General features: G+C 49.0%; 1 protein-coding gene across 10 annotated transcripts in view; it reads left to right on the top strand.

Annotated features, from left to right (window-relative positions):
• The window catches only part of LOC139765482 (uncharacterized), an 843,718-nt gene that overhangs the window by 662,151 nt on the left and 158,628 nt on the right, over nucleotides 1-22,939 (top strand). The gene's annotated exons all lie outside the window — the stretch shown is intronic.

Raw genomic sequence — 22,939 nt, 5'->3', positions numbered from 1 at the left:
AAGTCACGCTCTCCTAAAGGTCGATACCCGTCAAGCTCAACATATCGTGCTTGTCTAACATCATAAGATATATACACTTTTTTGAGGGATTATCGTACATGATTATCGTACATTCGAATCCTGGTCGCTGCAGTCGGTCCACAGATAATCCAGCTGTCCATCCACCATTGTGGGTTGGTCGATGAAATGGGTTCCTAGCTGAGATACGAACCTTCAGAGGGGGATACAGACATACCACGTTACCAGTGTAGATTATTAAAACCAAGTATTCGCTGCGACGCACCTGACACTTCCCCCACCAGGAGTAACATTTGAATCCTCAGTTTAATTATTATTCATTTACGAAAGTGTACTCTCGGTGTCGGCGCTTACGCTGGAGCAGCCGCCGGTGTTGAAACTTTTGCGGTGGCGTGGTTGGCTAATAAGTACTGCTGCTGCTGGAACTGTTGTAGGTGTTGCTGCTGCTGCTGCTGCTGCTGGAACTGTTGTAGGTGTTGCTGCTGCTGCTGCTGGAACTGTTGTAGGTGCTGCTGCTGCTGGAACTGTTGTAGGTGTTGCTGCTGCTGCTTCTGCTGGAACTGTTGTAGGTGTTGCTGCTACTGGAACTGTTGTAGGTGTTGCTGCTGCTGCTGGAACTGTTGTAGGTGTTGCTGCTGCTGCTGGAACTGTTGTAGGTGTTGCTGCTGCTGCTGCTGCTGGAACTGTTGTAGGTGTTGCTGCTGCTGCTGCTGCTGGAACTGTTGTAGGTGTTGCTGCTGCTGCTGCTGGAACTGTTGTAGGTGTTGCTGCTGCTGGAACTGTTGTAGGTGTTGCTGCTGCTGCTTCTGCTGGAACTGTTGTAGGTGTTGCTGCTGGTGCTGCTGCTGCTGCCGGGTGTTATTGACGCTCGTTCTATTGCCGGGGCTATGGAAGGTGCTGGTGCTACTATCAGAGCTAGTGATGGTATAACAGTGGTGTTTTCTAGGGCTGGTGCGCCGATGGCTGTAGGGGTGGGCGCTGGTAACGTCGGGTTGAAACCTGTAGAAGAGCCGCCGCCACCGGCAGGAGTCGCCGCGAGGAGCTGCAACCTTTAACGTTGAGCCGTTTAGGGAAATTCTCGTAACTCTGCGGTTGATGGCTAGGCTGGCGGTGTGAGGCAGCGTCGGTAGGGGCTGGATGCGGGGGGACCCCGAGCCGGCTCGCGGGGGGGTGGTGTGGAGGCACCACCTTGTTAGTGTTAAAAGTTGGTTATGTTCTGCACACAGCTACACCTTTCTTCATCCACCTCCTCTTCCTCCTCCATCATCTTCGTCTTCTTCTTTCTTTCTTTCTCTTCATTCATTGTATCTTTGTCTGGTCAATGTTAAGTCTTATGTTTCGCTATGAACATTTGTAACTGATATTGATCAAGTTCCATAGCTCTCCATTTAATTATTTTATTACTGGTTATTTTAAACACTTAACTTGATTCCTTTACTTAGATATTAATGCTATGAAAGCGAACGAAACGGGAGGAGAAAAATGACAATGGGAAGGAAAAAAGAAAAGATGATAAAAGCAGCGGAAGACACTGCTTATGCATGTGTCATTTTTTTGACGCTTAGCTAACGAGAGCTGGAAAACTGTTTGTGGAGTCGAATTTATATTCTCCATTCGCATTCTGATTATATATATATATATATATATATATATATATATATATATATATATATATATATATATATTTTTTTTTTTTTTTTTTTTTTTATTATACTTTGTCGCTGTCTCCCGCGTTTGCGAGGTAGCGCAAGGAAACAGACGAAAGAAATGGCCCAACCCCCCCCCCCCCCCCATACACATGTATATACATACGTCCACACACGCAAATATACATACCTACACAGCCCTCCATGGCTTACCCCAGACGCCCCACATGCCCTTACTCAATCCACCGACAGCACGTCAACCCCGGTATACCACATCGCTCCATATATATATATATATATATATATATATATATATATATATATATATATATATATATATATATATATATATATCGGATTCAGATATGTCTTATGGTTAGACAAATACAGTAAATCAATTCACCCGAATCCCACCAGATGACCTTTGCTCTATACTTATCATTATGGGTTCCACACATTGTGTTACGTCTGTGATAGGCTTGCGTGGGAGGAGATAATTCCAACGTTGGAAATGTTTGACAAATCGTATTTCGAACTAAACTTACGTTAGCCGTAAATAAAATGAAACATGCTTTCGAATGCTGCCAAAATGCTTTGAAAATTACTGACAATTTTCTGCATTGACAGGATGAATTTGTTTGTGGTCTTTGAAGTTTATAAACGGTAAGCAAAATTCAGGTGAATATCTTTTCACACGACATCCACCGCTGTTGCACATTTAAGCTCCTTGTCTGGGACAAAGAAAATGCTAGTAAACGTAGACACAGAAACTCGCCACATCTGACGAAGTAACAGCGAGGACGAGGAGTTTTATTATGTTGTTGAAGACGATGATGATTTTGCCCCAAGAACTGAGGCATGACGTGTCTGAACCTCAGCCAGGTTTGCTCGCTGGTGTATGTGCGTGTGTGTGTGTGTGTTTGTGTAGTCCTTTGTGAGTCACAGAGAAGACAGCCAAGGGTGACCCCTTTCCTTCGTCTTCTGCAAGACTGTCTGGAAGCAGCACCTTTCTCTAGAGGAAGTTGTGTAGACGAGCTATCATAGTGCAGAATGTATCCGTATTTCATGATTGGTTTACAGAGGCATTGCTTCTCTGGAAAAATAACGTTTTATTTAGGAACAGTGTTTGTGTGTGTGTGTGTGTGTGTGTGTGTGTGTGTATACTGTCACCGTTGTCCTCCGCGCAACTGCAGCTTTAAACCTAATTCCTAAATTGCTTTTAGAATTTTCATTTTCTCTCTGACTTGACAGATTTACGTGCAAAGCGTTTGTAAATGAGTGATTCAGCACTCTGCCCTGCTTGTGGATTGGGGGATGATGCTTTCGTCAGAATGTAGGAGGAATAATGCTACCTACTGTCAGTATACAGTAGGGATGATGATGATGATGCTACTCTCCCTATATATATATATACCAGGGATGGTGTGGTTGTCAGTATCCACGAGGGAGGAGAGTGTTCAGTATACATGAGGTATGATACTGTAGCCAGTGTATACAAGGGGTGATAGCTGTTGTCATCATATACAAGGAGTAATACTGTTATCATTATACACGAGAGATGACCATTATTTTATACTAGTGGTCGTACTATATCACTGAGGGTTAATAGTATTTGCGTATGAGGGATGTTGATCGTATATGTGGGATGATATAAAGATACTGTTGATATACTTGTTCCATTGTGCCGTTGTTTGTATATAAGATTAATACATTCCTTTTCGTGTTGAGACCAGAGTTAGGTATTAGCAGGCTGCGTCCCCGGGGGAGGCGATGACACCGTGGTGCGTGTGGTGACGGCAGGAGAGTGTGGTGTGGTGTGGTGTGGCATCGGTAGCAGCAGCATTCTTGCCGTTCACCGCCCGCCCTCCGCCACCAAACGTTCCGGACATTCTTCCTGCCTAGTTTGTAATTCTGATAACCTGCCACCAAACCGTAGCTCGCCAGCTTAGTCCTTACCACTGGCTTTCTCCTTCCTACCCTGCCACCCACCCTTGTCTTCCTCCCAAAACCACTGGCTTTCTCCTTCCTACCCTGCCACCCACCCTTGTCTTCCTCCCAAAACCACTGGCTTTCTCCTTCCTACCCTGCCACCTGTCTTCCTCCCTAGTTTTGCCTTTCTCACTCTCTTATACATCTGAGTTCCTCCCTTTTTTTTTTTTCTTTTTTCTATTTTATTTGCCTGGGTGTCTTCCTCGACACCGCTTTATTCTGCGCCAGCAGTGTGTAGAACCTTCTCGTGTGTGTGTGTGTGTGTGTGTGTGTGTGTGTGTGTGTGTGTGTATCCAGGTGTTCTTGTCAAATGTTTTTACAGAAACGTTTTGTTCACTTGTGAACGATGATTTCCCCAAGGAAGTAACATCATTGAGTGATTTGATATACCTAGAGGTTGACGAGGTGTTTTGTACACTTCATAAACAGCGTTGTGATATTTGACACCAGAAACGGAGCATTGAAAAAGAAGCTCCCGTTAAAGAGGTGAACGAGATGGTGAAATTAGAACAGGCGATCAATAAGTTCTTTCTGAAAAGCCCTGTCATTCTGTTTGATGAATGAAGTTGGTCGCGTAATACCTTAATGTCTTAAGTCATGAGTGTTGTGTGTCCTCTTGTGGCCAGTCCTCACGCCTGCCAGGCAAATCTTAGCCAATATGCAGCCTGTATACAAGGTCGGAAAGTTCCCCCCCCTTTTTTATCATCCTTTTGGCACCAGAGGGGAAAGGCCTCCACTCACGGCGGGAGATCCTGCTACGTTCCCATAGGGAAAATTGAAGACCTCTTTCATGTCGCTCTAGGTTGTCTGATTGACCGACCACCTGGTTGGCAGGCTTGAGTTAGAGCTTGAGTGTCAGGTCGTCGTGGGGGGGGAGAGCGTGTGGTCAGTGTGGAGCAGATGTGCCGTGAGGGCGTCTAGCTTCACCTCCCATCCTTCCTGGCGCCTCGTTATAAAGACGACGCGTCCTCCTTAGGTTGAGCCTCGCCCCGGGTTGGCGGTACGGCCCCAGACGGATCCCAATCCCTCGTTAGCTGTAATGGTACAAATGGCGCTCTGAGATCTCCCTAAAACCGTAAGGAATGTGACTGAAACTCACGGATGCCCTGAGTGTTGAGATGCATCGAAGGGTCGTCACGTGAGCATTACCTCGGTCGGGGAAAGGCAAGGGAAAATTATTCCTTACTTTGTAGTCACTCTTAACGAATGGATCTTCTCGTAAGACTCCAGCGGACAGCATTTCATTAAGTCTCTTGCAGTGTATTGACTTTTGTTAGTGAGACAAACACTGTAGATGAAAACGACGTAAGTCATCGGTGAGGAATGTGTTTACGTAGATGCTGCGGTTGAGCGACAGCGTCTACCTCCACTGTGGTCTTAATGCATCACCAATCGGTACTGCTGTGTAGATCACAGCCTTCAGATAGATGTTAGTATCCACATTCAGTGTACGTGTAGGCGGAATCCTTACCTACAAATGTCATTATAGATGCTTAACTTTTTGGACCTTTACCCTTTGCATGTATCAGTTCTGATCGTCTTTCTGTTGCAGCCTTGTAGGATCTCTTTCCACTAATCGTCGAGTCCCTTTTTTTTCTTATTTACTTTCGTAGATGTCGTATCTTGTGTGTCATCGGGTGAAGAAGTCGGCATACTTTCTCAGGAGTTGGTTGCGTAACGTTGGAGGGGTCGTGTGTGTGTGTGTGTGTCGGGGGTTGCCAGGTGTGTTAGGGAGCTTTATAGAGTACGGTCAAGTTTCGTGGGAACCAGGTGTTCTGGAAGGTTTGCTGGAGATTTAGAAGTTCTTGGCGGATCCAGATTTGTTGCCAGTTATTTTGTTGGAGCCAGATGTGTCAGGGGAGTTTGAACTATTAAAAGGAATAGATGTACCATGGAGGAGCCATGTGTGTTGAAGCCAGATACCTCTCAGAACCCCAAGTGTTCGATACAGGTGTTTTGAACGATGCCACATGTGTTGGCAGTGGCTCTGAACTCATCACTGAGACACCGGACGGAACACCATCCCAGGCCGTCACCATATACCACCATCGTTTTCCACAACCTCTCGGGCCGCCTGTTGTCTGCCTGTCTCACCTTTTGTTCTGCCATTCCTGGGTCACCCGTCCCCGACTCCCTGCTGCTCCACTCTTATCAGCGCGATACTAACTTGGTGCCATACACTCCGTTGTTCAAGTTTGCGCCAGGTTCATTATCGGTATCATAAGGAAAGTAGATAGGATGGTGCGCAGCCGGGCGGGTGGCCAGCCAGGGAGGTGAAATGTAACGATCCAGCAGAAAAGTGTGCACCATAGACATTCAGATCGGATCTAAACTATCTCGAGTGATGAAAAAATAGTATATATGTGTGTACCCTCTGTTTTTGGGTAAGGTATCAAATTCTAATATCGTGAACAATGTAGATTTAGTCAACAAGCTTAACAATATCAGTATCAATTTTGATTTCAAACTAGTTAGCTTTGATGTTTCCTCACTTTTCACTAAAGTTCCAGTTGATGACCTTTTAGAATATTTATTTGAAGTCTTGGATGATATTCATTTACCTGTTTCAAAGTCTAATTTCATTGAGGAAGTGAAGTGTTTTAGATATCTGGGAGTGGATCTGGCAGCGGATGGAACCATGGAAGCGGAAGTGGATCATAGGGTGGGGGAGGGGGCGAAAATTCTGGGGGCCTTGAAGAATGTGTGGAAGTCGAGAACATTATCTCGGAAAGCAAAAATGGGTATGTTTGAAGGAATAGTGGTTCCAACAATGTTGTATGGTTGCGAGGCGTGGGCTCTGGATAGAGTTGTGCGCAGGAGAATGGATGTGCTGGAAATGAGATGTTTGAGGACAATGTGTGGTGTGAGGTGGTTTGATCGAGTGAGTAACGTAAGGGTAAGAGAGATGTGTGGAAATAAAAAGAGCGTGGTTGAGAGAGCAGAAGAGGGTGTTTTGAAGTGGTTTGGGCACATGGAGAGAATGAGTGAGGAAAGATTGACCAAGAGGATATATGTGTCGGAGGTGGAGGGAACGAGGAGAAGAGGGAGACCAAATTGGAGGTGGAAAGATGGAGTGAAAAAGATTTTGTGTGATCGGGGCCTGAACATGCAGGAGGGTGAAAGGAGGGCAAGGAATAGAGTGAATTGGAGCGATGTGGTATACCGGGGTTGACGTGCTGTCAGTGGATTGAATCAAGGCATGTGAAGCGTCTGGGGTAAACCATGGAAAGCTGTGTAGGTATGTATATTTGCGTGTGTGGACGTATGTATATACATGTGTGGGGGGGGGGGGTTGGGCCATTTCTTTCGTCTGTTTCCTTGCGCTACCTCGCAAACGCGGGAGACAGCGACAAAGTATAATGAATATAAAAAATGTATATATATATATATATATATATATATATATATATATATATATATATATATATATATATATATATATATATTGCATTCAAGGAGGTCATGGAGAGTTATACAGAGCGTCGCATAATTTGATGTAACAAGAGGACTAACGCAGACATGAAGGTGACGTAGCCTTGCAATGTAAAGAAACACCGGATCACACACGGTGATGCCGGAGGCTTTTGTACTTCTGTAACTACAAGTTCTTGTAACTGTAATGAGGTGCAGATTACATAACTTTAACATGCAAATCCTTCCAAAGTCTCCGGAGACAAGATGCAGTAACTTGGACGGTTGCTCCTCGCCTCATGTGAACAGTATTACATGTATTCGCGTCTTATGTCGCATATTAGAAGGAAATGATTCGTGTTCTGGGTTACGTGCCGGATTTTTAAAGGCGAGGTGCACAAATGCGGAAGGGAACGATGGGCGAGGCTCGAAGAAAGGCTAGTGAGCTACCCAGACATATCTTTACTGTGCTGATCCACGAATGGGAAGGATAGAGAACAGGAGTCCTGATGGTTCGCGACGAGGTTATCCACTGGAGGACAGGAATATTATCCATGTTTCTGGTCTATTTTGGATAGAGACAGGATAGTAGAACCAGAAGGCACCTCTCCACCCACCACTCTCTCGGGTACAAGAAAGTAGCTAAGGAGAAACGCCTAATATGTCGTGGAAGTTTGATTGGCATTATTTCGCTATTCTAATGCTCGACCGGAACACTCTGGGAGAAGCCTCATTTAACTATGAAAACTTGAGCCATTTATAGAAGAAATGGCCTGGCATTTAGCCCGACCCTTAAGGTTCAGGTCAAAAGGGCAGGCCATCATACCGAAAGTGGTAAATGGTTGAGTGGTTCAGATCAGGGCAGCGTAGAGGTGGCCAGGTCGCTCAGCACCCTTCCTTGGCCCAAGTCCACGCCATTGCCTCCCGCATTTATCCACGTCATCGTAAAATCTTGCATGCACCTCTGGAGAAAAATGGGATTCTTTCCGTTTCTATTATACTGTTATAGAGCTCTGCCTCTTTCGGTTACCTCTCGCTGCGAGACACGGAGAGTAAAAAAGGCCTCGACCTCCAGGAGGGTAATAACGTTCTCGAGATGAGGAGGATCATGTTAGACCGATGCGCCAGAGAGGGTTCTCGACGGAAGCCGAGGACATTCCTGGATTTAACGAGTTTCTGGTCATCGATCCGGCCTCGATCTTGTAATGTTCGACGGCGAGACGAGACCCGCGACTCACTGGCTTCACAGAGATTGAGAAAGATAGAAGATACTGTGATGTGTGTGTGGGGGGGAGGGGGACGATATTTTGGTGTGTGGGGAGAGGGGGACGATATTGTGGGGAGAGGGAGACGATATTGTGATGTGTGGGGAGAAGGGGGACGATATTGTGATGTGTGGGGAGAAGGGGGACGATATTGTGATGTGTGGGGAGAAGGGGGACGATATTGTGATGTGTTGGGAGAGGGGGACGATATTGTGATGTGTGGGGAGAAGGGGGACGATATTGTGATGTGTGGGGAGAAGGGGGACGATATTGTGATGTGTGGGGAGAAGGGGGACGATATTGTGATGTGTGGGGAGAGGGGGACGATATTGTAGGGAGAGGGAGACGATATTGTGATGTGTGGGGAGAAGGGGGACGATATTGTGATGTGTTGGGAGAAGGGGGACGATATTGTGATGTGTTGGGAGAGGGGGAGGATATTGTGATGCAGATGGCCGGGCGGAACGACGCCTGGCCGGCCAACCAGCCTATCAACCGCTCGGTCTTCCCCTAGGGAGTGTGGTCTAAAAAGGGGTCTTGGGATGAGGTCCTCACCCCGTGACCTGCCGAGGGGAGCCACACGGCTCCTGCTAGGCATCATTTTCCCACGTTTGAACTCCCCCGTGAATTGCCCTCGTGAGCCATGCGTCCAGGAACTGTCTTTTGGGCTGCCCTTGGCAGTATCTCGGCCCTGTTTATTGGCGAGTCTGTGTCAGCTGACTGCCTCTGTTTTAACATCCGTTTCTGTAATCGGAATTGATCAGGTCAGAACCGATAGTTAGAACTGTGACTGTTGCTTCACTGCTCGAAAAAAAGAATTGATAAGCACCACCGCTCTTAATCTTTGCAAGATAACAAGCAAGATTTGAGTAGGACAAGAGAGGGAGGGGGAACGCTATAATCAGAAAAAACTTTGACATTATGAACAAGCGAAAGACGTCATCCTAGGCTGCAACTTCTTCGTTGTCGTCGTCGTCTTCTTCTTCGTCGTCGTTCGTCGTCGTCTTCTTCTTCTTCTTCTTCTTCTTCTTCTTCTTCTTCTTCTTCTTCTTAACGTCTGGACGACTTTCCTTATTACATAATCCCGGGGAGTCAGACGGTCAGGTGTTGGAGGGTGAGGAGGAGGAGAAGGCAGGAGGCAACAAGTGGTTCTGATGGGTCTGAGACGCAGGCTGGGGTCCGCCCGGCCGGATGCTTGCGTTCTTGGCCGTGACCTCACCTGTTGACCTCGGGTGACCTTCGTGAGTTTAGTGACCTTTCTTAACAAGCTGACCTCAATTTCTCATTTCTTGTTTTATTTACTTCTTAGTCCTATGTAGCCTAGATGACCTTAGCGATCACTTGAGTACGATGGCCTGGCCATTTTACCAGAGCCTTGAAATTATCTGTTGTTCACGTAATGATCGTTTGGCCCGAGTGACCTGTAATGATTCCTCTGACGATGGTGTCGGGCCTTTATTGACCCTTTTAGCTTCTTTGAGGTCGGTAGTGACCGTAAAGTGACCATTGTGACGTATGACCTTGTGGTCCTCGTAACCTTGATGATCCTAATTAGGGGGGTCTCTTCTTGATATTTTGGTGAAGGTGATTTCCCAAGCGGTTCTTACTGACCTCCCCTGCTATAGGTCGTCGTGATGACCTCAGCGTATCATAGCGACCCCTTCAGTGACCTCTGATGAACTTAGTGAACCCTGCTCATCCCTCTGGCCTTCCTAACAGTAATTACCTTATGCTTATTAACCCTTGATAACCCGTAGTGACCTTCCGTTACCTCCTTGACCCAGCTATGAACTTGATGGCGCCGGGGTATAAAGGTCATGATGTAAACAGGGTGCCATCGGGGCCTGAATGTGATGGCCATCCTATCGTACGTGTTTTTTTTTTCTATCTGTCAGAAGCGTAATTTCGACAAATCAATTCTCTCTATGAAAATAAACTGTTCCCCAATAAACTTCATCCGTGTGTAATGAACCTCAATTCAGTATTTCAAAAGATCACTAATCAGCATTTAACTTTATTAAAAATAAATGATGTTCAATTAGTGAAAATGCAGTCTAATTTCGGGCATTCCGTTTTAATAAAAAAAGAAAAAAAGGAACTATTTAATGGTAGAGGAGAAAGAAAAAAGCTTCTATTTTTTTTTCTCTTCGATCGGTACGAAAAAGTGACTCCACGAGGCGACCCTTCGTTAATACGAACACATATGTTTTGGTTATGATGGATATGAAGAGCATACTTTCCGAGGCGCCTGTGTGTGTGTCTGTATTTGAGTGAGAGTAAGTGAGTATGAGTAGTCTGTGTGTGAGAGTGAGCGAGTGTGAAATGAGTGTGAGTATGCGCGCGTCACTGTTATTTTTTATTGTACGATTTTGTACCTGCAAGTCACGCTTCAGGAAAAAAAAGTAAAAAATGGGAAATCGACAGGTATCCTGCCGATGTGAAGGGCTGGGGTTTGTCCCAGTGAACGTGTCCCTGCTCCTGTGGGGGAGGAGTGTCTCTACCCACCACTCTCCTGTCCCGGAGACGAAAGAAATTAAAAAAATCCACCGACTCGGTTGTCTCGTGGTCACTGTACTGGCCAGATTTGGCTGCATGTAGCACCGCCGCGCCCACACTTGCTTCCCTCAGGACGCCCACGCCTGGTCTGCTTCTAGCACCTCCGTCTCCACACAGCACCTCAGCCACGCCCGCCTTTTGCTGCGTCCATTCCCGTACCAGCAGCGTCACTCCCTTACCAGCCTGCCGCGGCCACTCTCCCATATTATGCCAAGCAACCCACACACACACACACTCCATCCATCTCTCCCTCAACACACCTTTTCCACCAGGACTCCCCGCTCACTCACCCTGTCCGCCCACCGCGTTGCTCCCTCCCTCTTTTTACACCCCGCCGCCAGCACCGTCCTCCACTCTCCTGGTATCATCGCGTCCACGACCTCACTTGTCGCGCCAAACAAGGTTTATCTGTGTGGTGGGACGTGCTGCGTGGCCTTACCTCGCTCTCTTAGGGGCGTCTCGCTCACCTCTCTCCTTCCTCCCAGCCTCCTCCATCTTCGCACTTCTTTCACAGTACCACCAGTCCCTCCCGCCAGTTTACCACCACCATTACCACACTACCACACGGTCACTACTGTTGGTATTGTTTTGTTACTTTTACGACTCTCATCTCCACCGTCGCACTGCACGCTACTCTCCGACCGCAACTATCACCACACTCTCCTTCATCATCACCTCCACAACAACTGCCACCACAGTCACCACACTTCTGTACCACCATTACAGCCACCACCATCGCATCACTAACAGCCACGCGACTACGCTTCCACCACGCTACCACCACGGCCACCCCAAGTAATACCACCAACGCCACACCATTACCATCCCCCCTCCAGCCTAGCACCGCTGGCTGTAGACCATCACACCACCAGTAATACCTCCTCGATGTGGTTAGTCCCATCTTTAACAGTGAGTAATCACCCCACTTCACTTCACCCTCTCACCCCATTACTCGACCCATCAGGGCCTTCACTCCCGTTTCCCTCCCCGCCCGCCACACATCCCCATCCAGCAAGTAACGGAGGGCTGGAAGGAATTGCCCTGTTTGTCCAGTGAGCTGCCGTCCGGAATGCTAATGGTGGATGGCACTGTGGTGTGCTCCCCTGCCGTGGCCTCGGAGGTGCTCGTGCCTCCACCGTCCGTCGCCTCCGGAGGTGGGAGTGGGGGGATGCCTGGCCCTTCACCATGTTGACCTCCCCAGCCACTCGAGTGCCCGACCTCCTCCCCCCTTCTGATGAATGTGTGGGAGTTGGAATCTCTTTCGGCGAGGCTGTGTGTATGTGTGTGTGTGTGTGTTGTGCTCTGGAGATTGGTTTTGGAGGCTGGCGACGAGTGAGTGATTGGAGGCTGAAGGCGGGCGAGGGGTGGTGGAGTGGGGGAGGGAGGGAATGATTGGCATGGAGAGATTGAGATCGTTGGGTGGATACCATGGCAACGATTGGGGGGTAGTGGTTGACCTGGCGCTGACTGAGTTTCGACGCCTGGAAACTAACCAGACGCTGGTGCTGAGGTGTGTGAGACTAGTCCTCATAACTGGTGACTGGTACCTATTTGTCGGGATTGGGAGTGGTTAAAAGACGAAGATTAGCAGGAAGACAGGTGATTGGTTCCGGAGATTAGATGTTGCACCTCGGGCCATGGCACTGTTTGGGTATTTGGGAAAGAGAGAGAGAGAGAGAGAGAGAGAGAGAGAGAGAGAGGGGGAGAGAGAGAGAGAGAGAGAGTGAGAGAGAGAGAGAGAGAGAGGCGATTGGCTGAGTAGGACACAGGTAGTGGTGAGGGGAGGGACTCACCTGCATGCCGTGCGCCTCTACAAGTTAGGAGGTAGAAGACGGGAATGGCGCAGGTGTTGTACAAAGGTGTTCCGTGGGAGACTTGGGCAATAAGACGTATCTCACGAGACGGCTCATCAGACCGGAAAATCATCTTTGTAGTTCAGTCTTTCAAGAAAAGTATGTGTTAGCGTGTCTAGGTGTGTCTGTGTGTGTGCTACTCCCGTTTATTTGTGTGTGTCGCTTTCTTTGTCTCTGTATCTGTATTCATGTCATTGTTAGTATGTATATGTTCGCGCGCGAGAGAGAGAGAGAGAGAGAGACAGGGAGGGACTGACTATCTATCTGCCTACAAAATAACTGTAACGAAATTTTTTCCGTGGGTCAGGGGCCAGCGCGTAGACTAGAGAGAAAGAGTCAGTCAGCCAGTGAGATGTGGAGTGAGCAAGAGTACTGAAGGAGGAAGACCCGCATGTATAATCTTGCCCAAAATACAGATTCTTCCCTCGGTGAGATGTATATTCCCAAGTTCTTCTCCGGGTGAGCTGGATACACTCCCTAGTTCTCCTGGTGAGCTGGATACAGTCCCTAGTTCTCCTGGTGAGCTGGATACACTCCCTAGTTCTCCAGGTGAGCATTACACTCTCTAGTTCTCCTGTGAGCTGGATACAGTCCCTAGTTCTCCTGGTGAGCTGTATACACTCCCTAGTTCTCCTGTGAGCTGGATACAGTCCCTAGTTCTCCTGGTGAGCTGGATACAGTCCCTAGTTCTCCAGGTGAGCATTACACTCTCTAGTTCTCCTGGTGAGCTGGATACAGTCCCTAGTTCTCCTGGTGAGCTGGATACAGTCCCTAGTTCTCCTGGTGAGCTGGATACAGTCCCTAGTTCTCCAGGTGAGCATTACACTCCCTAGTTCTCCTGGTGAGCTGGATACAGTCCCTAGTTCTCCTGGTGAGCTGGATACAGTCCCTAGTTCTCCTGGTGAGCTGGATACAGTCCCTAGTTCTCCTGGTGAGCTGGATACACTCCCTAGTTCTCCTGGTGAGCTGGATACAGTCCCTAGTTCTCCTGGTGAGCTGGATACAGTCCCTAGTTCTCCTGGTGAGCTGGATACAGTCCCTAGTTCTCCTGGTGAGCTGGATACAGTCCCTAGTTCTCCTGGTGAGCTGGATACAGTCCCTAGTTCTCCTGGTGAGCTGGATACAGTCCCTAGTTCTCCTGGTGAGCTGGATACAGTCCCTAGTTCTCCTGGTGAGCTGGATACAGTCCCTAGTTCTCCTGGTGAGCTGGATACAGTCCCTAGTTCTCCTGGTGAGCTGGATACAGTCCCTAGTTCTCCTGGTGAGCTGGATACAGTCCCTAGTTCTCCTGGTGAGCTGGATACAGTCCCTAGTTCTCCTGGTGAGCTGGATACAGTCCCTAGTTCTCCTGGTGAGCTGGATACAGTCCCTAGTTCTCCTGGTGAGCTGGATACAGTCCCTAGTTCTCCTGGTGAGCTGGATACAGTCCCTAGTTCTCCTGGTGAGCTGGATACAGTCCCTAGTTCTCCAGGTGAGCATTACACTCCCTAGTTCTCCAGGTGAGCATTACACTCCCTAGTTCTCCAGGTGAGCATTACACTCCCTAGTTCTCCTGGTGAGCTGGATACAGTCCCTAGTTCTCCAGGTGAGCATTACACTCCCTAGTTCTCCAGGTGAGCATTACACTCCCTAGTTCTCCAGGTGAGCATTACACTCCCTAGTTCTCCAGGTGAGCATTACACTCCCTAGTTCTCCAGGTGAGCATTACACTCCCTAGTTCTCCTGGTGAGCTGGATACAGTCCCTAGTTCTCCTGGTGAGCTGGATACACTCCCTAGTTCTCCAGGTGAGCATTACACTCTCTAGTTCTCCTGGTGAGCTGGATACAGTCCCTAGTTCTCCTGGTGAGCTGGATACAGTCCCTAGTTCTCCTGGTGAGCTGGATACAGTCCCTAGTTCTCCAGGTGAGCATTACACTCCCTAGTTCTCCTGGTGAGCTGGATACAGTCCCTAGTTCTCCAGGTGAGCATTACACTCCCTAGTTCTCCAGGTGAGCATTACACTCCCTAGTTCTCCAGGTGAGCATTACACTCCCTAGTTCTCCAGGTGAGCATTACACTCCCTAGTTCTCCAGGTGAGCATTACACTCTCTAGTTCTCCTGGTGAGCTGGATACAGTCCCTAGTTCTCCTGGTGAGCTGGATACAGTCCCTAGTTCTCCAGGTGAGCATTACACTCCCTAGTTCTCCAGGTGAGCATTACACTCCCTAGTTCTCCAGGTGAGCATTACACTCCCTAGTTCTCCAGGTGAGCATTACACTCCCTAGTTCTCCAGGTGAGCATTACACTCCCTAGTTCTCCAGGTGAGCATTACACTCCCTAGTTCTCCAGGTGAGCATTACACTCCCTAGTTCTCCAGGTGAGCATTACACTCCCTAGTTCTCCAGGTGAGCATTACACTCCCTAGTTCTCCAGGTGAGCATTACACTCCCTAGTTCTCCAGGTGAGCATTACACTCCCTAGTTCTCCAGGTGAGCATTACACTCCCTAGTTCTCCAGGTGAGCATTACACTCCCTAGTTCTCCAGGTGAGCATTACACTCCCTAGTTCTCCAGGTGAGCATTACACTCCCTAGTTCTCCAGGTGAGCATTACACTCCCTAGTTCTCCAGGTGAGCATTACACTCCCTAGTTCTCCAGGTGAGCATTACACTCCCTAGTTCTCCAGGTGAGCATTACACTCCCTAGTTCTCCTGGTGAGCTGGATACAGTCCCTAGTTCTCCTGGTGAGCTGGATACAGTCCCTAGTTCTCCTGGTGAGCTGGATACAGTCCCTAGTTCTCCAGGTGAGCATTACACTCCCTAGTTCTCCAGGTGAGCATTACACTCCCTAGTTCTCCTGGTGAGCTGGATACAGTCCCTAGTTCTCCTGGTGAGCTGGATACAGTCCCTAGTTCTCCTGGTGAGCTGGATACAGTCCCTAGTTCTCCAGGTGAGCATTACACTCCCTAGTTCTCCAGGTGAGCATTACACTCCCTAGTTCTCCAGGTGAGCTGGATACAGTCCCTAGTTCTCCTGGTGAGCTGGATACAGTCCCTAGTTCTCCTGGTGAGCTGGATACAGTCCCTAGTTCTCCTGGTGAGCTGGATACAGTCCCTAGTTCTCCAGGTGAGCATTACACTCCCTAGTTCTCCAGGTGAGCATTACACTCCCTAGTTCTCCTGGTGAGCTGGATACAGTCCCTAGTTCTCCTGGTGAGCTGGATACAGTCCCTAGTTCTCCTGGTGAGCTGGATACAGTCCCTAGTTCTCCTGGTGAGCTGGATACAGTCCCTAGTTCTCCAGGTGAGCATTACACTCCCTAGTTCTCCAGGTGAGCATTACACTCCCTAGTTCTCCAGGTGAGCATTACACTCCCTAGTTCTCCAGGTGAGCATTACACTCCCTAGTTCTCCTGGTGAGCTGGATACAGTCCCTAGTTCTCCTGGTGAGCTGGATACAGTCCCTAGTTCTCCAGGTGAGCATTACACTCTCTAGTTCTCCTGGTGAGCTGGATACAGTCCCTAGTTCTCCTGGTGAGCTGGATACAGTCCCTAGTTCTCCTGGTGAGCTGGATACAGTCCCTAGTTCTCCTGGTGAGCTGGATACAGTCCCTAGTTCTCCAGGTGAGCATTACACTCCCTAGTTCTCCAGGTGAGCATTACACTCCCTAGTTCTCCAGGTGAGCATTACACTCCCTAGTTCTCCAGGTGAGCATTACACTCCCTAGTTCTCCAGGTGAGCATTACACTCCCTAGTTCTCCTGGTGAGCTGGATACAGTCCCTAGTTCTCCTGGTGAGCTGGATACAGTCCCTAGTTCTCCAGGTGAGCATTACACTCCCTAGTTCTCCAGGTGAGCATTACACTCCCTAGTTCTCCAGGTGAGCATTACACTCCCTAGTTCTCCAGGTGAGCATTACACTCCCTAGTTCTCCAGGTGAGCATTACACTCCCTAGTTCTCCAGGTGAGCATTACACTCCCTAGTTCTCCAGGTGAGCATTACACTCCCTAGTTCTCCAGGTGAGCATTACACTCCCTAGTTCTCCAGGTGAGCATTACACTCCCTAGTTCTCCAGGTGAGCATTACACTCCCTAGTTCTCCAGGTGAGCATTACACTCTCTAGTTCTCCTGTGAGCTGGATACAGTCCCTAGTTCTCCAGGTGAGCATTACACTCCCTAGTTCTCCAGGTGAGCATTACACTCCCTAGTTCTCCAGGTGAGCATTACACTCCCTAGTTCTCCAGGTGAGCATTACACTCCCTAGTTCTCCAGGTGAGCATTACACTCCCTAGTTCTCCAGGTGAGCATTACACTCCCTAGTTCTCCTGGTGAGCTGGATACAGTCCCTAGTTCTCCTGGTGAGCTGGATACAGTCCCTAGTTCTCCAGGTGAGCATTACACTCCCTAGTTCTCCAGGTGAGCATTACACTCCCTAGTTCTCCAGGTGAGCATTACACTCCCTAGTTCTCCAGGTGAGCATTACACTCCCTAGTTCTCCAGGTGAGCATTACACTCCCTAGTTCTCCTGGTGAGCTGGATACAGTCCCTAGTTCTCCTGGTGAGCTGGATACAGTCCCTAGTTCTCCTGGTGAGCTGGATACAGTCCCTAGTTCTCCTGGTGAGCTGGATACAGTCCCTAGTTCTCCTGGTGAGCTGGATACAGTCCCTAGTTCTCCTGGTGAGCTGGATACAGTCCCTAGTTCTCCTGGTGAGCTGGATACAGTCCCTAGTTCTCCTGGTGAGCTGGATACAGTCCCTAGTTCTCCTGGTGAGCTGGATACAGTCCCTAGTTCTCCTGGTGAGCTGGATACAGTCCCTAGTTCTCCTGGTGAGCTGGATACAGTCCCTAGTTCTCCTGGTGAGCTGGATACAGTCCCTAGTTCTCCTGGTGAGCTGGATACAGTCCCTAGTTCTCCTGGTGAGCTGGATACAGTCCCTAGTTCTCCTGGTGAGCTGGATACAGTCCCTAGTTCTCCTGGTGAGCTGGATACAGTCCCTAGTTCTCCTGGTGAGCTGGATACAGTCCCTAGTTCTCCTGGTGAGCTGGATACAGTCCCTAGTTCTCCTGGTGAGCTGGATACAGTCCCTAGTTCTCCTGGTGAGCTGGATACAGTCCCTAGTTCTCCAGGTGAGCATTACACTCCCTAGTTCTCCAGGTGAGCATTACACTCCCTAGTTCTCCAGGTGAGCATTACACTCCCTAGTTCTCCAGGTGAGCATTACACTCCCTAGTTCTCCTGGTGAGCTGGATACAGTCCCTAGTTCTCCAGGTGAGCATTACACTCCCTAGTTCTCCTGGTGAGCTGGATACAGTCCCTAGTTCTCCTGGTGAGCTGGATACAGTCCCTAGTTCTCCTGGTGAGCTGGATACAGTCCCTAGTTCTCCTGGTGAGCTGGATACAGTCCCTATTTCTTTTCATGGGAGAAAATGGAGGAGGGGTGGGTGGGGCGTGCTGGAGGCTGGTAGAAATAGTCATGTTGAAGTGCACGTCACTGAATTGCTGCTGGTGTCGTGAGGGTTACGGCACTGGGGTTTGTGCTTTTTCGCAATAGCCGTATGGCAATGGCCATCAGCCTATGGATCTGCGTTAGTGTACGGGTTATATGATTTTACACATGCGAAGGTGCATTGATGTTGATGACCCTTTTGGGTTGAAAGAGGAAAAAAAAATAGATATATATATATATTTATTTATGAAATGGTAGAGCGGGTGTGTGTGTTGTGTGTGGGTGCATCTGGCTGCAGTAATTTTTTTTATCTGTATTTATATATAATTTTATACTTGCATTGAAAATTCTGTGTACGTGAAGTTAAATTTATTGGATGGGGAATATGTGAAACGTGTGTGTGTGTGTGTGTGTGTGTGTGTGTAGGCGAGCCTCATGGCAGGAGGTGGGTGTTGGGAGCGAGGCAGCATCACCCCCAGGCACCATCGCCTCCCTACCATGATCCTCCTCATTCGCACACGCTCCCTGCAGCAACACACATTTCCCGTCTTGTAATGCTAGCAGCCAACTGTATCTTCTGAAGTCTTACAGCTCTAAAAAGCAAGCCATGTGTGGTAGCAGGTTGGGCGGCGGCGGTGGTGTGCGTGGGGGTAGAGGGTGTGAGCTGCGGTATTGGCGTGCACGGTGTAATGGCACCGCAGGAACCAGTATATAAGGCCAACTGAACCTAGATGCCATCCAGACCCCACAACACGTCGCCTCGGGCACCGCCACGCGGCACATTAGCCTCACCCACTACTGTCGCAGCTTCAGACTTGCGTCGTAAGGTTGTGAACTACTGGCCCTCCCATGTCATGGCTTGTGTACCTGATACTAATGGGCCTCCGCGCTGCTACGCCTCCTCCTCCTCCTCCTCCTCCTCCTCCTGGCCTTGCCAGATGCCTTACACTCACCCTTACTACCTGTGCTCTTGGTCTTAATCCCTTCTCTATCCTCTTTACACCTTAAGACCATATCTATACTCCTCACTCCCACATTCTTATTCCTGACTCTCTTACTCTTTTTTCTTTACATCCTTTTGCACTACGCTTTACTACCTACTCCGGTATTTTACTCTTTCCTCTGCCCCTCTCGATCTTTATAAACCCTACCTTTTTTCCATCTCTCTCAGTCTCTTACTTCAGCTCCCCGTTCCATCCTGAAGTGCCTGCCATTCTCTCTGTCCCCAACCCAAAACCTTTTTCCTTCTACTCTCATTCCACTCCGCCTCCTCCACCTCTCCTCACCAGCGCAAGCAACCACCACCGGCCGCCACTACGGACCGCGCCTCCTCCTGGCCAGTTAGGGTGCCATGTAAACCATCAATTCCGAAGAGGATATCATTTACCTTCACCTCCCTCTCCCACATTAGCCTTCCCATCGCCTCCCTACCCCACACCAACCTTTCCATCACCTCCCAGGTGTTCTACCCCACCGTGAATAAAGTAGCAAGCGAAGAATGAAGTATTCTGAGCTACGGATAAACATGAAATGATATGCGGGAGACCTGGGAAGTAGGTGGGGAAAAAATGTGAATGCACGATGTGGGACTGAGCGAGAAAAGTGGACGAATAAACGAGAAAGGTGAAATGAACTGATGATTTTGTTTGTGCTGTGTAAATATGTGTTAATGTCTGGAGCTGGGGAGGCAGGGCGTGGGCGGCCTGACTGACAGGATCTGTGAGGGACAGGGAGAGTGAGAGTGAGAGCGTGTGTGGCCAGGATGCAGGATGCGTGAGAGTTTGGCAAGTGTCACAGCCGAAGCAAGATGATGGGAGAGGAAATGGCCAAGAAAACGAGTGTGGGACTGTAAGCGAAAGAAAACGAGAGTGAAGAATTGTGTGTGTGTGAGTGTGTGTGTGTGTGTGTGTGTGTTATGGGGAGAGTTTTTACACGTGTGTTGCCCCTTTAACCTTGTGTGTGTATATATATATATATATATATATATATATATATATATATATATATATATATATATATATATATATATATATACGTACCATGTCTTCTTTCTTTTATGTATACACATTTACAGTAAATTACATCCAAACCTGATCCAGGTATCCGTTTATCGGCCAGCCCCGAGGGGAGGGTGAACACCTGGGTTGGGTATGGACCCCCTGCTGCATCCAGGATTCGAACCCATTTGCGCTGTGAGAGAAGAAAGTAGTACACTCATGAGATCTTTTCCGTACACCACGCTGTTGCTGCTCTCTCTCTCTCTCTCTCTCTCTCTCTCTCTCTCTCTCTCTCTCTCTCTCTCTCTCTCTCTCTCTCTCTCTCTCTCTCTCTCTCTCTCTATCTCTCTCTCTCTCTCTCTCTCTCTCTCTGTTCTCGTGAGCAGTTTGCGTGTATAGTCCCAAAAGCTGCTTCCCACAGTTTTCTTTATGTAGAGGCTGGGCTCTCGAGGATTGGCTGTTATGATATCATCTTCTCTTAAATAGCTAAACAGTGGAATTCTCTTCCATACATCGTGTCTCCATCGTCACGTAACCTCTCTTCCTGTCAGGGTCAAGGTCTACAAACGCCTGCGGTGCCTTAAATCTTTCCTTAAATTCCTTTTTCTTTTGCTTTCTTGCGTTCACCCGAAATGGGCGCTTTCACTTGGGGAATGTTTTGCCCGTGTCGTGTCAGTCACGCCTCAAAAAATGAGGATGGAGAACCTGAGGTCGGGAAACAGTGGGTGAACTGAAAGGAGTATAAAAATGCAATAGATGTGTTTTATGAGGAGGTGTGTGTGTGTGTGTGTGTGTGTGTCTGTGTGTGTGTGTGAATGACAGTGTGAGCGAGGATGAATGACGGGGTACAGTCACTCTGGCGATAACCTTAGGCGAGTTTGAATGATCGTATGGCACCGCGTAAGTGAGGAGCAACAGCTGATGTAAAACTGAGGGAAATGAATGGCAATGGATGTGATTAGTGTGTGCGTGTTACGTGGAGAGGGTTTGACGCTCGTTGTTGCCCTGCTCCTCTACCTTGAATATACTGTAGGTACACTGTGCTCCTATATGTACACACACGCGCATACTTCGTGTGTGTATGCATGTGAGTGTGAGAGATAGTGAAGAGTCGGACGCAGGAGTGAAATTGTTTGTGTATTGTTGTGTGTGTTTCTCTGTGTGTGTAGGGCGGCGGTGATGGATGTGCGGCCCGGGAGACAGCCTGAGGATTACCTGCCTCCCTCCCCGAGGGCAGAATGGCTCCGGGAGGTGGTGGCCACACGCAGGCATCGCTGACGAACAGGTGGGGGGAAAGGGGTGAGGACAGGTGTGTGGAGGATGGGGTGTGGTGATGGTGAGGACCTGGGAAGATGGAGAGGATGGGTGTGGGTTGGATTTGGCCACAAGCTAATCTGAAGGAATTGGTGGAAGAGAGGACAGAGGTGGATGAGTGGGATGGCGTTGGTAAGGTCCAGGAAAGGAGAGGGAGAGGACCGTTGGTAGGAGAATGGAAGAGAATAGGACAAGGATGCAAGAGGGAGATGGAAAGTAAACAGAAGCTACAGGACGCAGGTACAGGCATTGAAGGGAGGAGGGTCAAGAGGAGAGGCCAGAGAGGTAACTGCTTGAAGACGCATCGTGGAGAATTTTCGAGAGGAGCGAGGGAGAGAATGAAGTAAAAACGGGGACCTCCATTGATTGAGTCTGGTAGGAGCGGACAGTGGAAGCGGCGACACACACAAGGCAGGTAGGAGCGATTCCCTGGGGAAAGAAGGATTGAGGGAGGGTAGTCATGGCGGCAACCAGGGACACACGCCGCAGTTAGGGAGAAGGAAACGTAGGACTTCCTGAAGGATAAGTTCACGGGAATAAGGAAGGTCTGTATCGGAGAGCTGGAGGAGGGGAAGTGACGGGAGAGAACACACTGAGGACAGATGGTACGAGAAGTAACATTGTCAGAGTACAATAGCAGGCTTGATCCACAAGGACGTTACACAGGGGAGTGGCCTCCTCTGTTGCAACCAGAGGGATGGTAGGGGGGTTGCCTGAGGTGTGAGGGGAGTGGGGAACCATCTGTAGGTGGCAGTGCCTGAGGTATGGAGGAGCGAGGAACCATTGGCAGGTGGCGTTGTGTGAGGCGGCAGGAGGGTTATGGCGCGTCGCTCGCCCGCCGTAGTAGCTGTTACCTCGGGTGCTGTCGTCCGGAACATCAAAGGATTCTAGTCTCGCGTCTCCTCTTTGTCACTTTTTATGCCTCCTTCACGTTCTTTACGTGTCACTTGCCGTTCCTAACCTCATGCATAGTTTGACTTCTCTTATTCTCGTTTCTTTTTCACCTTCACCTCCTTTTGTTTCTCCACCTTCTGTCGGCTTTCTTCCTTGTTCGTGGTGTCGCTTCGTATAGCCCTGTCTTCTGTCGCTCTCGTAGCTCCACGGTCGTCCTCTTTCGGCGTCCTTCCCTCGCCTCTTTTCCGTGGGAGGCTGCCCAGTGGGAGGGCCGGTTCCCCCTCAGGGACCATCCGTCGGCGGGCAGTGTGGGCCCGAGAGGCCGGGTCGACTCCTGCCGGCCGCCTGGTCAACTGCTCTTAGCGAATCCCTTTAGTAAATTTGGTGGAGTATGGGGTTGCCATTCCTTATACCCCCCCCCCCACACACCCCCAGTGTGGAGATGCTTACTGTCCTGCTGTGGTCTTAACCTCTACGATTTATGTTATGGGATCAGGGCGCAGAACAGGCTGCTTAGTGTAGGTGGTTCGCTGCAGTGTGTGTGTGTGTGTGTGTGTGTGTAGAGAGGCT

This window comes from Panulirus ornatus, chromosome 55 (genome assembly GCF_036320965.1).
Source record: "Panulirus ornatus isolate Po-2019 chromosome 55, ASM3632096v1, whole genome shotgun sequence".
Classification (NCBI taxonomy): domain Eukaryota; kingdom Metazoa; phylum Arthropoda; class Malacostraca; order Decapoda; family Palinuridae; genus Panulirus; species Panulirus ornatus.
The sequence above is the reverse complement of the archived record's forward strand: the minus strand, read 5'-3'. Positions and strand labels throughout refer to the sequence as shown.